Source organism: Myotis daubentonii, chromosome 1 (genome assembly GCF_963259705.1).
Source record: "Myotis daubentonii chromosome 1, mMyoDau2.1, whole genome shotgun sequence".
In the NCBI taxonomy this organism is placed as follows: Eukaryota; Metazoa; Chordata; class Mammalia; order Chiroptera; family Vespertilionidae; genus Myotis; species Myotis daubentonii.
In genome coordinates this window covers 8401062-8413807 of record NC_081840.1, presented here as the reverse complement: position 1 = coordinate 8413807, position 12746 = coordinate 8401062, and the positions used below count along the sequence as shown (strand labels likewise).

Below are 12746 nucleotides of genomic sequence, written 5' to 3'. Positions count from 1 at the left end.
GAGGCTCCACACTTGGAGCAGCCTATCGTCCGCTCCCTGAGCTTGTGAGACATCCCCGCTCACAGTATTTCCCTCGATTCCTCCTCAACAAGACGCTGAGCAAATGGGGGATCTTCAGTAGTGGAAGCAGCTGAGGTGCGGGGAGTTTCCATCACAGGGTCCCGGGAGGACACTGAGCCAGCAGAGCCTGCTGAGGGCGCCTGCTGCTGCCGTGAGCGTGGGGGCCATGACATTCGTTTAAACGCTCACCCAGTGCTTCCTGTCCACTCTCCGGGGCCTCCCACCCCCTTTATCCTCTCAGGTCCCCATCCTTCAGGGGTGCCGAGACGTCTGCTCCTATCAGACTCTGTTCCTTCCAGCCAGAATGAGCATCTCCTGCCTCTTGGCATCCCCCTCTCTGCCTCCTCCTGCACCCATCCCACATTCACGTGATGCTTAGTGAGCATCTAGGGGGCGCATGGTGCTGTGTGTAGATGTGGTGGGAATGCACCCAGCTGACTAATGATGGGAAACTCCTGAGGTGCCCACCCCTCACCGAGCACCTACCAGCTTTATCCTTCAGGCCCTATCTATACTAATGAACGGGTAATATGCTAATTAGTCTGACCAGACATGTCCTTCCTGACAAAGCCGGGACTTGGACAAAGCTGCCAGGGGTCCCAGGTGAGGGTTCAGGGCACCCGCGGCTGGCCTAGGCGAAGCTGCTGGAGGTCCTGGGCACCTATGGCTGGCCAGAGGGAGGGAAACCCGGATCCCGGGTGCAGGGACTGAGGCAGAGGCAGTTAGGGGAGATCAGGCAAGCAGGCAGAGGTGGTTAGGTCTGATCGGGCAAGCAGGCAGAGGTGGTTAGGGGTGATCAGGCAGGCAGGCAGGCAGAGGTGGTTAGGGGTGATCAGGCAGGCAGGCAGGCAGAAGAGTTAGGAGCCAGTGGTCCCAGATTGTGAGAGGAATGCCCGGATTGGAGAGGGTGCAGGCTGGGCTGAGGGACCCATCCTCCCGTGCACAAATTTCGTGCACCAGGCCTTTAGTGATTTATTATAACAGTGACGTGATATTCTTAATGTCTGCTCACACGGGGAAGGTTTGTGCAAGTGGCATCTGACTGGCTCTGAAGGAGGAGTTCATTGTCACTCTGCTGGTAGCTCCTCGCTTGATAGACCTCCTGTGTCACTCAGTGATTTTGCTGGTTGCAGGGGGAGCTGGAGCCCTTGGTCTGTCTGCAGCAGGGCTGCAGCGTGGGAGGTGGAGGTGCCTGGAGCACGATTCATTTCACTTGACACCTGACTGGGACCCTCACTCCTTCGCTCCCTGGCACACGTTTCCTGGGTGTCAAGCCTCGTCCCGGAGCCTCAGGGGAGTGAGGCTCGCAGTCTCTGCCCTGCAGGAGGGTGGTTACCAACGGTTGGAGTGTGCTTGATCCGTGTGCTTTTCCAAGACACAACAGGGAAGCAGGAGTTGGGAACGCTAATGGTCCATGGCCACTTGGCAAAGCTGTATGGCTTTTCCCAGAATCATTTACCTGGAGGAGAACAATCACCACCCTGAAAGCCAGGCAGGTCCTCCACCCCCACTGGCCACTTCCCACGTCGGGGCAGCCTCCGCCCGTGGCTAATGGCCACAGGAGGCTTGTCTTTCAGCAGCCGCCACAGCAGGTTTCTGAGTCTGAGTCCCCCCGAGTCTTGGCTCCTGCAGATGGTACAAGGACAGCTGATGGGGGTGGTAGAGTGGAGGTGGAGGGCTGCAGACAGAGGCTGCAAACCCTGGAACCCTGGGTGGTCTCTGTCAGCCTGTCTCTGGGTGTGGAGACGTCAGGAAGGGGGTCTGGACAGGGATTTGCCTGCGTGGGGAAGAGCGAAAGGGGATGAGTCACGAGGAGCTGCCGAGTCACCTGACCGGGAGGTTCCAGCAGGCCGGAGGGACAGCCAGGGGCTGGTCAGGGGCTCCCCCTTGTTCTCTGCAGCCTCCAGAGAGGCTGTGCCGGACCCTGTAAGCACTGAGAGGGGAAGAAAATAATAGCCGTGAGTGAGGAGCAGGGTAAGGGCTGGACTGGGGGTGCCTAGAGGAGCAGGGCGTGTGGGTGTGCACGTGCCTGTGTGCCACTGGCCCCTGGCAGCTGCTTGGGCCCCAGCAGACAGGCCTCTGGCCCCATCGGCCTGGCTCAGCCCAGGGAGACTCTGTTCCTGAGCTGGGCGGAGGGCTCCCCTGGCCCCGGGGAGGGAGTCAGCTGTCCCGTGGGTGGAATTCCCTGAATCTGTGCTGGTCTCTGTGAGAAGGGCAGGGAGTTCAGAAAACAGTGTTGGTGTTCCCAGCAGGCTAATGGAGAGAGGCTGCTTACCCAGGGACTGGAAGGGACCCTGGAGAAGGGTCGGGTGGGAGGAGGGACTCGGCTCCGGGCTGGAGGGGACCCGTGTCCATCCCCGCCGCGCTCAGCTCTGCAGAGAGAAGCCGCTCCCGGAGGCTGTGCAGGCTCCTGTGTGTGGGTGCCTAGCGGGTGTTTCCCTCCTCAGGGAGCAGGACCAGCGCCAGCACGAGGAATCCCTGCAGGAGCTGGGGAAGCTCCTGCACACCCAGAGGGAGGCTCTGAAACAGGAGCAGGAGGCGAACGCCCTGGCCGCCCAGGAGTGGGAGAGGCTGCGGCAGGAGCTGGACAGGTAACCGCCTCCGCCCCCTGCAGCGCCTCTGCCAGGTTTCATTCAGAGCAACTCACTCAGCACCCACTGAGCTGAGCTCAAGCGAGTCCCCTGGTGATGGTGTATTTTTACCAGCCCTGTCATGGTCACAGCTGGACGGTCACAGGTAAAGGCACGCCAGCTGGTGGCCGGGAGGGGTGGGCTAGCGACACTGGGATGCTGCATTGTCTAGGCCTGGTGACCTCCCCTGCACCTTGATGATGGTGATGATTGTATCGGGCGAGGGCCCCTTCATCCTCCACCACCAGCCACCCCGTCAGGGAGAGGCGCTCGGTCCCCGGCATTCACGCATTCCCTCTCGGTGAATTCACCTCCTCCCTGAAATGCACGTGAACCCCCAAATCGGTAGCGGTAGCCTTTCATGGGCCTGTCCAGAGTGGGAGATACTGGAGTCGCCGATGGGCACATTGCAGGGGAGGCTGAACAAGACCTTTGGCTCCTGCCTTGTTTCAGCTCTCACACTGCAAACCAGTGTCCCTTCTGTGGCCCATTGAGTGCCATGGAGTTCTATTTTCGTGCTTTTTGGTGGCGATGTCGCTGTTTGAAATGGCCCCTAAGTGGAGTGCTGCAGTGCTGTCCAGTGTCCCCAAGTGCAAGTCTGCGCTGAGCCTCATGGCGAATAAAGGAGCGGCATTTGAGACTCACAGGAACCGGGGGGGGACAGTTTCAGTGTCCACTAAATGAGTGTTCTCGGTGGTTTGATAGGACATTATACTGTGAACCATGAGAATTAACTGCATTATTGTTATTCCTCTTTAAAAAAAAAAAAGATGAGGAAAGAGGCTCAGAGAGATTCAATAACTTGCTCAAGTTCATGCTCCTAGTTAGTGGCCCAGTCAGGATTCAAATCCAGGTCTTGTCTCAACCCAGAGGCACGGCCACATGAAGCCCTCCTTCCCACAGCCTTGTTCTAATATGTATTGGGGGCTACAGACTCAGGTGCCTCCAGGGCCAGGCGGGTCCAGCCGGTGGGGAAGGAGTGTCAGCGTCAGAGCAGACCCTGGTGGGGAACACACACCCGCTGAGGGCTGTCAGCGGGGGGGCAGGCCCGGGCTGCCAGGTCATTCCTTTTTTAATCTTTTTTTTTAATCCTTACCCCAGGACAATGTTTCCATCTACCTCGGTAGCTTCATGACTGACAGTCTGAGCAGCTGCCTCGACCCAGGGGACTCATTTCCCAGCAAGGAAAGCAGGGTCTGAGCTGTCAAGGCCCACGGGTTTCCGACCCTGAGTTCCACATAGTTTGGGGCTTGCTCTCCTGAGACGACGCTCAGCCTGATCCTCGGTGCTTCAGCAGGTCTCCTCCACGTGTTAGGGTTCCCGGACCCACATCACGAGCTTTCATCCCCGTGTTCCTGACTCAGCAATCACAAGGCCATGGACACCGTGATGTCTGATTCCCAGGAAAATGCCGGCCCTTCTGGACCAGGTCCCAGGCTGGGCTGAGTCAATTTACGTGTTTTATTTTAAAAACCAGATTGCTTCTCTTTCTCCTCTATTTACAGAGAGGAGGAGGACACAGTCCTGGACGCCTACGAACCCAAGGATCCTGCTCCCAGGAAGTGAGTTGATTTAATGGCAGTAACTTTGGCACAGAACAGAACGCTTGCTCTCTCATGAGCGGGGAAAGCCGTAGCATCTAGAGCAGTGACCAGTTTGTTGGGCCCTCATCTTCCCCTCTATGGCAGGTCCAGAGTGGGGTCTGTGTGAATTCACTGCAAATTGTGTTCTACCCCCTGAGCCCCGCATACAAAGATCATGGTGCTGGCGAAGAGCTCCATCCTTCTGAACCCCAGATTTACAGCCACTTGCCCGGATGGAGGGACAGTGAGGGTTGGCAGAGTCCTAAGCCTCTACTTCTAATAGGAAAAAGCGCTGGATCGGAGCCAGAGCCGTTATCAGACTATTCAAACACAAAAGCACAAGAGAACCAGCGGAGCTGACCCCAGACCGCCCTCCCGGGCCCCTGGAGGCCACGCCATCATGCTCATACCGGATGGAAGAGCGAGACACCCCCAGTGTGCCTGTGGGCAAAGGTAGGAGGAGTGCCTTGGCTCCAGGTGGGAAATGAAGGGGAGGACCTCAGGTCTCCCTCGTGGACGGGGCAGCACCAACGAGATGGCGTGCTGGGTGTGCACACGTGTGCAGGCGCCTGAAGGGGGTGTGCTCCCCACTTAGGTATGTGAACAGCCAAATAGAAAATATAAACCCATGTCAGTGCTGTGGGAGTTTCGTCCCAGAACAATTTAGTTCCTTTAGCACAAGAAGCCTCGCCCATCACATACAGGTGGTGGGTCCTGGAATGTCCAGAGCGGATCTCCATACAGTTACCGCAGAGAGAGCCCAAGAGGGTAAGTTTTGGGGTTTCCTTGTATCTGCCAGGCCTGGGATGAGCCATTTCTGGAGGGAGATCCCGGTGCATTTAACACGTAATGGACACGTGCAAGGTCTTCAGGGGGGCCTCGGGGGCTGAGCTCTCTGTCCCTCTGAAAAGCAGGTGCGGTTCTCTTCTCCCACCTCCTGGCCTTGAGTCCTCCCACCAAGGGGCGCTGTACCTGGTCATTTAGGGCTGGGGTGGGAGTGAGCCAGAGGTTCCGAAATGGGTTTCTAGTTGATGTGCTGCATATGTTTCATCGGATCTAAGAGGCTGGCAGTTGTAAGCTATATGACTATGTGATCATAGAAAGGAAATGAATGGGTGGTGGCAGTGATGATTTTGTCTGAGTTGCCACCTCGCCGACCGAGATGGGAGAGATGCTCGAAGCTGCATCCTGATTTCAGAGATGTAAGGTTTGGGGGTGAAATGTGCATTTTACAATCGATTAAACAAAGCCATCGTCTTAAACGTGGTTTCGTCTTCAAATTCACGTTTAAATATCATTGTGTACATTATTTACCTACAAACCTGCCCAACAAGCCCCCTGAGAAAGCAAATTTTATGAAGGACTCGGGCTTTCTGAGGACCAGGGCCGTGCCTGAGACTCGTGTGCTCTCAGCGGCTGGCGTTCCAGTAGCTGACAGGGCCCAGGCCCTGTGCCAAGCCGCCTTCTGAGTGTGACGTGTGCACAAGCCTCTCCAGGTGGCAGTCACCACTTCAAGTCCGGGTGTGTCACTGGAGATGCTAAAATGAGGTGTGCACACGCATGCCCACTGTTTGGGGACTAGTGCTTGCATGCCCAGTCTTTACAACAGGTGAATTAGGTCAAAAGCTCCCGTGCAGGGAAATGATCATGAAGCTCTCATACTGGCTCCTTAAATGTTGTGGCATTTACCACCTCAACTTGTGTTATTGTCTGAGTTGACTTAATGACTATAATCAGCCTAATGGAGTTGGCAAACCTTTCAGAGAAAAAAATGCTCGACTGATCCAAACTGTCGTTGAGGTCCATGAATGAGCAGGTCATTGTTAAATGTGGGTAACGGCAGCCGTGCAATGGTGCTTCCTGGGCTCAGCACCCTTTAGGCAGTTGACCCGCTCTAGCTATCGCCTTTGGTTCTAACTTCCGGGTGAGGTCGGCACCATTCCTGTCCCCTGTTCAGCGCTGGGAAAGTGCGGTTTGCCAGGATTAAGCATTGGCCCAGAGAGTAAGTGTTGGAACTGGGATTCGAACCCGGGTCTGACAGATACGGGGCCGGAACTTTAACCCCTGTGAGCACTGCCTGCACTTCAAGCTGCTTTGGTCCCTGAAGATGCTGAGCCCACCTGGGGCCCCAGCATTGAGTAGTGGGTCCTTATCCTGTGGTGGGAGCTGTGGTCAGCAGATGGCGCTGTGGGGAAAGAAGTAACCAAGGTGCCTCTATGGCTGTGGTTCTCAACCTTCCTAATGCCGCGACCCTTTCATACAGTTCCTCATGTTGTGGTGACCCCCACCCATGAAATTATTTTCGTTGCTACTTCATAACTGTAATTTTCCTACTGTTATGAATCGTCATGTAAATATCTGATATGCACGATATATTTTCATTGTTACAAATGGAACATGATTAAAGCATAGTGATTAATCACAAAAACAATATGTAATGATGTATGTGTTTTCCGATGGTCTTAGGCGACCCCTGTGAAAGGGTCGTTCGACCCCCAAAGGGGTCGCGACCCACAGGTTGAGAACCGCTGCTCTATGGACTTGAATCCTTAATCAGAAATCGGGTGAATCAGTTATGTTCATGTACATGACATGCTCAGAAAGTTAGACCAATTGTCTGCTCTGGTCAGACTATGATTTAAAGGCCATGAGGGTAGGTTTAGAGTCGAGGATATGTAGGAATCTAAACAGGAATATTACTTCAAAATATATTTTTTATTGATTTCAGAGAGGAAGGATAAGGTAGATAGAAACGTCAATAATGAGAATCATTGATTGGCTGCCTCCTGCACGCCCCCTACTGGGGATTGAGCCGCATCCTGGGCATGTGCCCTTGGCCGAAATCAAACCTGAGACCCTTGAGTCCGCAGGCCTATGCTCTGCCCACGGAGCGAAACCAGCTAGGACTAAACAGGAATAATTTCTGATGTTGAGGGTGTTTTGGCATCCAAAAGAGGTAGAGCTCTAGCTATTTTGGCAGAGGTAGGTACTCTCATTATTTTCAAACTTATCCCCCCTCTCTCTCTCTCTCTCTCTCTCTCTCTCTCTCTCTCTGTCTCCTCCCCCATTTCCACATTCTCTCTAAAGATCAATGGAAAAAATATCCTCCAGTGAGGATTTAAGAAAAAAAAGTATTAGTGAAGAGTTGAGGTCGACAGTTTTACTACAGAAACATACCGTTACGTGTTCCAAGGTCTTTGAACAGGAGCAGGAGTTAGTGTGTGTCACCAAGGTGTCAGGAAGCCTGTCATGAAAAGGGTTGAGTAAGCCCAGCTGGTGCAGCTCAGTTGGTTGAGCATCGTCCCATGAACCTGGAGGTCACGGTTTGATTCCTGGTCAGGGCACGTGCCTGGGTTGTGGGCTTGATTCCCAGGAGGGGACCTTCAGGAGGCAGCCAATCCATGATAGAAACCTCATTGATCTTTCTATTTCTCTCTCCCTTCTCTCTCTGAAATCAATAAAAACACTTTTAAAAAGGATGAGTATGAAAAGGCAGGTCCTAAATTAATAAACATCTTTTTTAATAATTTAACACATTGAAACTGAAAAATGGTTTAACACATCAGCTCCTAGAGCAATATAGACTTCTCACGTGCTAAGTAAAGCATTGGCACAAGGGTGCCACTGAATTAACTAAATGGAGTCGGAGCCTAAATGATTCACCGAGTCCTGATTCTGGTTGTGCCGTGGGTATTGTTTCCATCTCTCCTGGGCTGGACAGGATTCTGGTTTCCCGAGTATGGTTAGCGAATGTAGCATCATTTGTTATTATTCAGTTCATTTATTTCGTGTTTTCTGTTGTTTTCTTTTTTCCTTCTTCTCTTGGGTTATCTCCAGATAACAACGTAGCCGCTCGGCACAAAAAGAAAAAAAGGAAGAAGACAGACAAGTCACCAGCGGCCCGCCCGTCTATGTGGAAGCGCCTTCAGTGCTGGTCATCCTCGGACATCCCACCCCCTTCTAAATAGGCTCTCCCTTTCCCAGACACTCAGATTCCTTTCCCTTTACCAGCTCCTCACCAAATACCCTCCCTCATTTATGAAGAAAAAAAAAAAAAGGAAAACCACCAATGACCCGTACGGAAAGGCCAGAGGACCCATAGTGGCCCCTCCTCCTGACCCCAAAGCAGCTCCCGAGCCTTCAAACTACCAACGTGCCTCTGAGGACAACGGCCTCCTCTCCCATCCGCCTGCGGTGCCCGGAGCGGCTGTAGAACGAGGAAAGGGGTTCCCGTGCTGCTTCCACTTGTCCCGTTAGTGAGGATGCTGTGACAGCCCTAAGGGTCACACCCCCATATGTGGAACTCCTGTCTGACCCTCCAGCCACTGGAATCTTGTGAACAAATGCACTTTGGCCTGGGGATGCTCACACTGCAATGACAGACCGACATCCCCGAGGCCGCCACTCTGTGAGCGTGCCCCTTAGGACACGTGTTAGCTACTTCACCTCCATTTAAGCGTGCGTGTGCGAGTGCGTGTGCGGGTGAGCAGATACACGCACGCACGCACTCTCTCAGGCTGGGCCTCGTGGCCCGGACTCCCGCCTCCCTCTCCCAGAAGCCTGGTGGTCCCAGGAGACGCCCAGACCAGCCAAACGACAAGACCTTGAGGTCCTGGTGGACCCTGGTGTCAGGCTCACTGTTAACCCAGAGCGTTGCCAAGCCAGGCCTGGGCCCCATGTCCTTCAGGCCAGGGCGGTCTTCCAGGCAGGTGGCCTCAGGCTTTGCCTCTCTCCAGCTGGCTCCTGGGCCACCTGCTCACTTTTCTGTAAACACTGGGTCTGCCCGGCCTGGGCGATGGGGCAAGAAAAGCCCTGCCCGCCCCCTCCCAGCAAGTGTCCACAGTGTGCAGAGGGGAGCGTGTGCGAGAGGCAGGTGCAGCCTGATTTGAAAGTGGCTGCAGCGCCCCAGTGTCCCCATCAAGCATGAGACTTTATTACTCCTTGAGTGACTTCCTGGGGTAGAAACCAAATTTAATCTATTACATACATGTGTTCACCCTCGTGAAATAGATGTGCTTTGAGGTGTCCCCCCAAATATATATATACTACAGGGTGTCCCCCCAAATGTAAATACACTTTCACAGCTGATAACTCAGTTTTCACTCCATTTCAGGGTTAACGGATTTGACGTAATGGGTGAAGCCAGACTCAGCTTTGAACAAAGGAGATGTATCCTCTGGACTTGCTTCTGGGGACACACAAAGGATGAGGTGTCTGGTACAGAACGGGCCACAGTGCAGGCACCGAGGCCGCTGTGGAGAGAGGATGCGCACACACAGAGCAGCGGCTCTCGGTGTTTGCGATTCCATTGCTTCCTCAGCAGCAGCGCCAGAACTGAGGCGAGCGATGGAGGCGCCAACACCAAGAACTGTTCCTGCGGTGGGTGTGTGTGCGTATCTCTCTCCATAGCTGCCCTGGACTCCTCATCGTTGTCTGTTGTCTGCCGTCGACTTTTATCTTTTATGTGTCCCCATAAAAGGCCTAGTGCAGAAATTTTCTTTGTTCAAAGCTCAGTCTGGCTTCACCCATTTCTTCAAATGAGTTAAACATGAAAAGGTGAAAATTCAGTGAATTGTCAGCTGTTAAAAGTGTGTGCACATTTTTTTGGAACTCTACAATCCGTTCCATTGGGGGTCATTCTCTTCCACCAGAGTCTCACCTGTATGTACATGGTGGGGGGGGGGGAGGGGCGCCCTATATGTTCAAAAGGCAGCCATTCTATTCCTTCGGGAGTTGATTTATTATTTCTTTTCACGGTGTGCACATTTTTTGGACCACCCTAGATGTACATTCCATAGGGAGTCATTCATGTTTGTTGGGAGTCTAACCTCTGTGTACCATTCTTGGGGGATACTCCATGTTTATGTTCCATAGGGAGTCATGTTTATCGGGAGTCTGACCTGTGTACCATTCTTGGGGGATACTCCATGTTTATATTCCATAGGTAGTCATGTTTATCGGGAGTCTGACCTGTGTACCATTCTTGGGGGATACTCCATGTTTATATTCCAGAGGGAGTCATGTTTATCGGGAGTCTGACCTGTGTACCATTCTTGGGGGACACTCCATGTTTATATTCCATAGGTAGTCATGTTTATCGGGAGTCTGACCTGTGTACCATTCTTGGGGGATACTCCATGTTTATATTCCATAGGGAGTCATGTTTATCGGGAGTCTGACCTGTGTACCATTCTTGGGGATACTCCATGTTTATGTTCCATAGGGAGTCATGTTTATCGGGAGTCTGACCTGTGTACCATTCTTGGGGATACTCCATGTTTATATTCCATAGGGAGTCATGTTTATCGGGAGTCTGACCTGTGTACCATTCTTGGGGGACACTGCATGTTTATGTTCCATAGGGAATCATGTTTATCGGGAGTCTGACCTGTGTACCATTCTTGGGGGATACTCCATGTTTATATTCCATAGGGAGTCATGTTTATCGGGAGTCTGACCTGTGTACCATTCTTGGGGGACACTCCATGTTTATGTTCCATAGGGAGTCATGTTTATCGGGAGTCTGACCTGTGTACCATTCTTGGGGGACAGTCCATGTTTATGTTCCATAGGGAGTCATGTTTATCGGGAGTCTGACCTGTGTACCATTCTTGGGCGACAGTCCATGTTTATGTTCCATAGGGAGTCATGTTTATCGGGAGTCTGACCTGTGTACCATTCTTGGGGGACACTCCATGTTTATGTTCCATAGGGAGTCATGTTTATCGGGAGTCTGACCTGTGTACCATTCTTGGGGGACAGTCCATGTTTATGTTCCATAGGGAGTCATGTTTATCGGGAGTCTGACCTGTGTACCATTCTTGGGCGACACTCCATGTTTATGTTCCATAGGGAGTCATGTTTATCGGGAGTCTGACCTGTGTACCATTCCTGGGGGACACTCCATGTTTATATTCCATAGGGAGTCATGTTTGTCGGGAGTCTGACCTGTGTACCATTCTTGGGGGACACTCCGTGTTTATGTTCCATAGGGAGTCATGTTTATCGGGAGTCTGACCTGTGTACCATTCTTGGGGGACCCTCCATGTTTATATTACATAAGGAGTCAGTTGTTTGCGTCAGGAGTCTCACCTGCTGCTGTGTGTTTGGCCGGATTCCTGACACATTTTGTTTCCTCTTGCTACTAAAGGTGCTCATCGTGGGAGGTACTGAACCTGGTGATTGGGGTTTTATAAAGATTTTCTCCGTTAGAGCTAAAGTACTGAGAAATGTTAACATGGTCAATTGTCAAAGTGCTTTGGGTTGTATATTAAATAGCCATTGATTCTGGAATACAAGGACGGGTTTGTAATAAAATGAGATGTTGTAGAATTGAGTTCTAGTTTTTCTCACCACTTTGTCACTGGCAGCGTTTTGGGGGTGTAGGGTCTCTGGGCTCCCTGCTCAGCCCCCCAGTCTCCCCAGCCCCTGGAATCCACCAGCTCACTTTGCCACAAGGTCAGAGCTTGGGACAGCGAGGTTTCCTGTTTACCATGCAAGTGTTTATTTTACACTCTTAGTTGAATCCCATTTTGATATGGGATTTGTATCACAACAGGAGCTCAGCTTAAAGTGATCCATTGGATTTTTCCAAGGCCACTCAACCAGGAAGTGTCAGAAGGAGGAGGGAGGGTGGGAGGCATGTAGCCATCCCCTCCCCTGATCTAATGGTGTTCTGTCCAGCTGCCCCCTTCCTTCCTCACCAAACCTCTCCTGTAAGGTACCTCCTCTCGCCTCCTTTCCCATTCTTTCCGGAGGTCCTGCAGCGGGGGGAGCCGCCACTCAGGGAGCTGCCCTCCCCAATGCCTGGAGCCAAACTGAGCAGCGGAACCTGCAGGCCGCCTCCCCTGCGCCTTTGGCTTTTGCAGGGTCTGACACTGGCCAGTCACCCCTCAGAGCTCTCAGCCTCTGTCCCCTGATTCTCCCCGCTCTGGGACAGCTCTTCAGGGCTCACACTTGCCAGTCGCTCTGTCACTCCCTCATTCCTTCCACAACCACTCACTGAACGCTCCTGTGTGCTCACTCCCAGGTTCCACCGTGGAGGCAGTTCCCTCCAGGCCCCTCTGCAGGGCTGACCCACGCGCTCCCCCAGCACTGACCACTGCTGAGCCTCAGGCCTGAGGTCGGCTGCCTTAGACCTTCTGCCCGGGCTGCAGGCTTCCTCCACTCTCCCTGGCTCCTCTGGGCTCCCTACTTACCCAAGCACACCAGCTGTCAGTCACAGAAGCCAAAAGCCTGTGGTGCAGGCTGGACCCCTCTCACCACTTACCACAGGTGATGGCGCCCCTGAACCTGGGAATGGGTCTGGATTCTGCCTGCCCATCTTAGCTGACTGTTCTCATCCCAGGTCCCCCAGACACCCCTGTCCCTGGGTCTTGGCAGGGGCTTGCCAACTGGTCTGCCTGCCTCCTACACCTCGGCCCCCTGGCACCTCTGGGCATCCACCCTGGGTGGCCTTCCTTTCTGACCCTCC

The 12746-nt window shown here is 53.2% G+C and overlaps 1 long non-coding RNA gene across 7 annotated transcripts; it reads left to right on the top strand.

Annotated features, from left to right (window-relative positions):
* Positions 1-4192: 4192 nt before the first annotated feature.
* Positions 4193-11609, top strand: LOC132230324 (uncharacterized). Of its 7 annotated transcripts, XR_009451851.1 has the most exons (9): positions 4193-4252; positions 4557-4726; positions 8111-10155; positions 10222-10435; positions 10570-10643; positions 10710-10783; positions 10920-10993; positions 11060-11203; positions 11270-11609. It is a non-coding gene; the product is annotated as an uncharacterized LOC132230324 (long non-coding RNA). The 7 variants fall into 7 exon arrangements; XR_009451849.1 differs by lacking the exons at positions 4193-4252; positions 4557-4726 and having other exon boundaries at positions 7735-10155; XR_009451853.1 differs by lacking the exons at positions 4193-4252; positions 4557-4726 and having other exon boundaries at positions 7736-10155; positions 10292-10435.
* The last annotated feature ends 1137 nt before the right edge of the window (positions 11610-12746 follow it).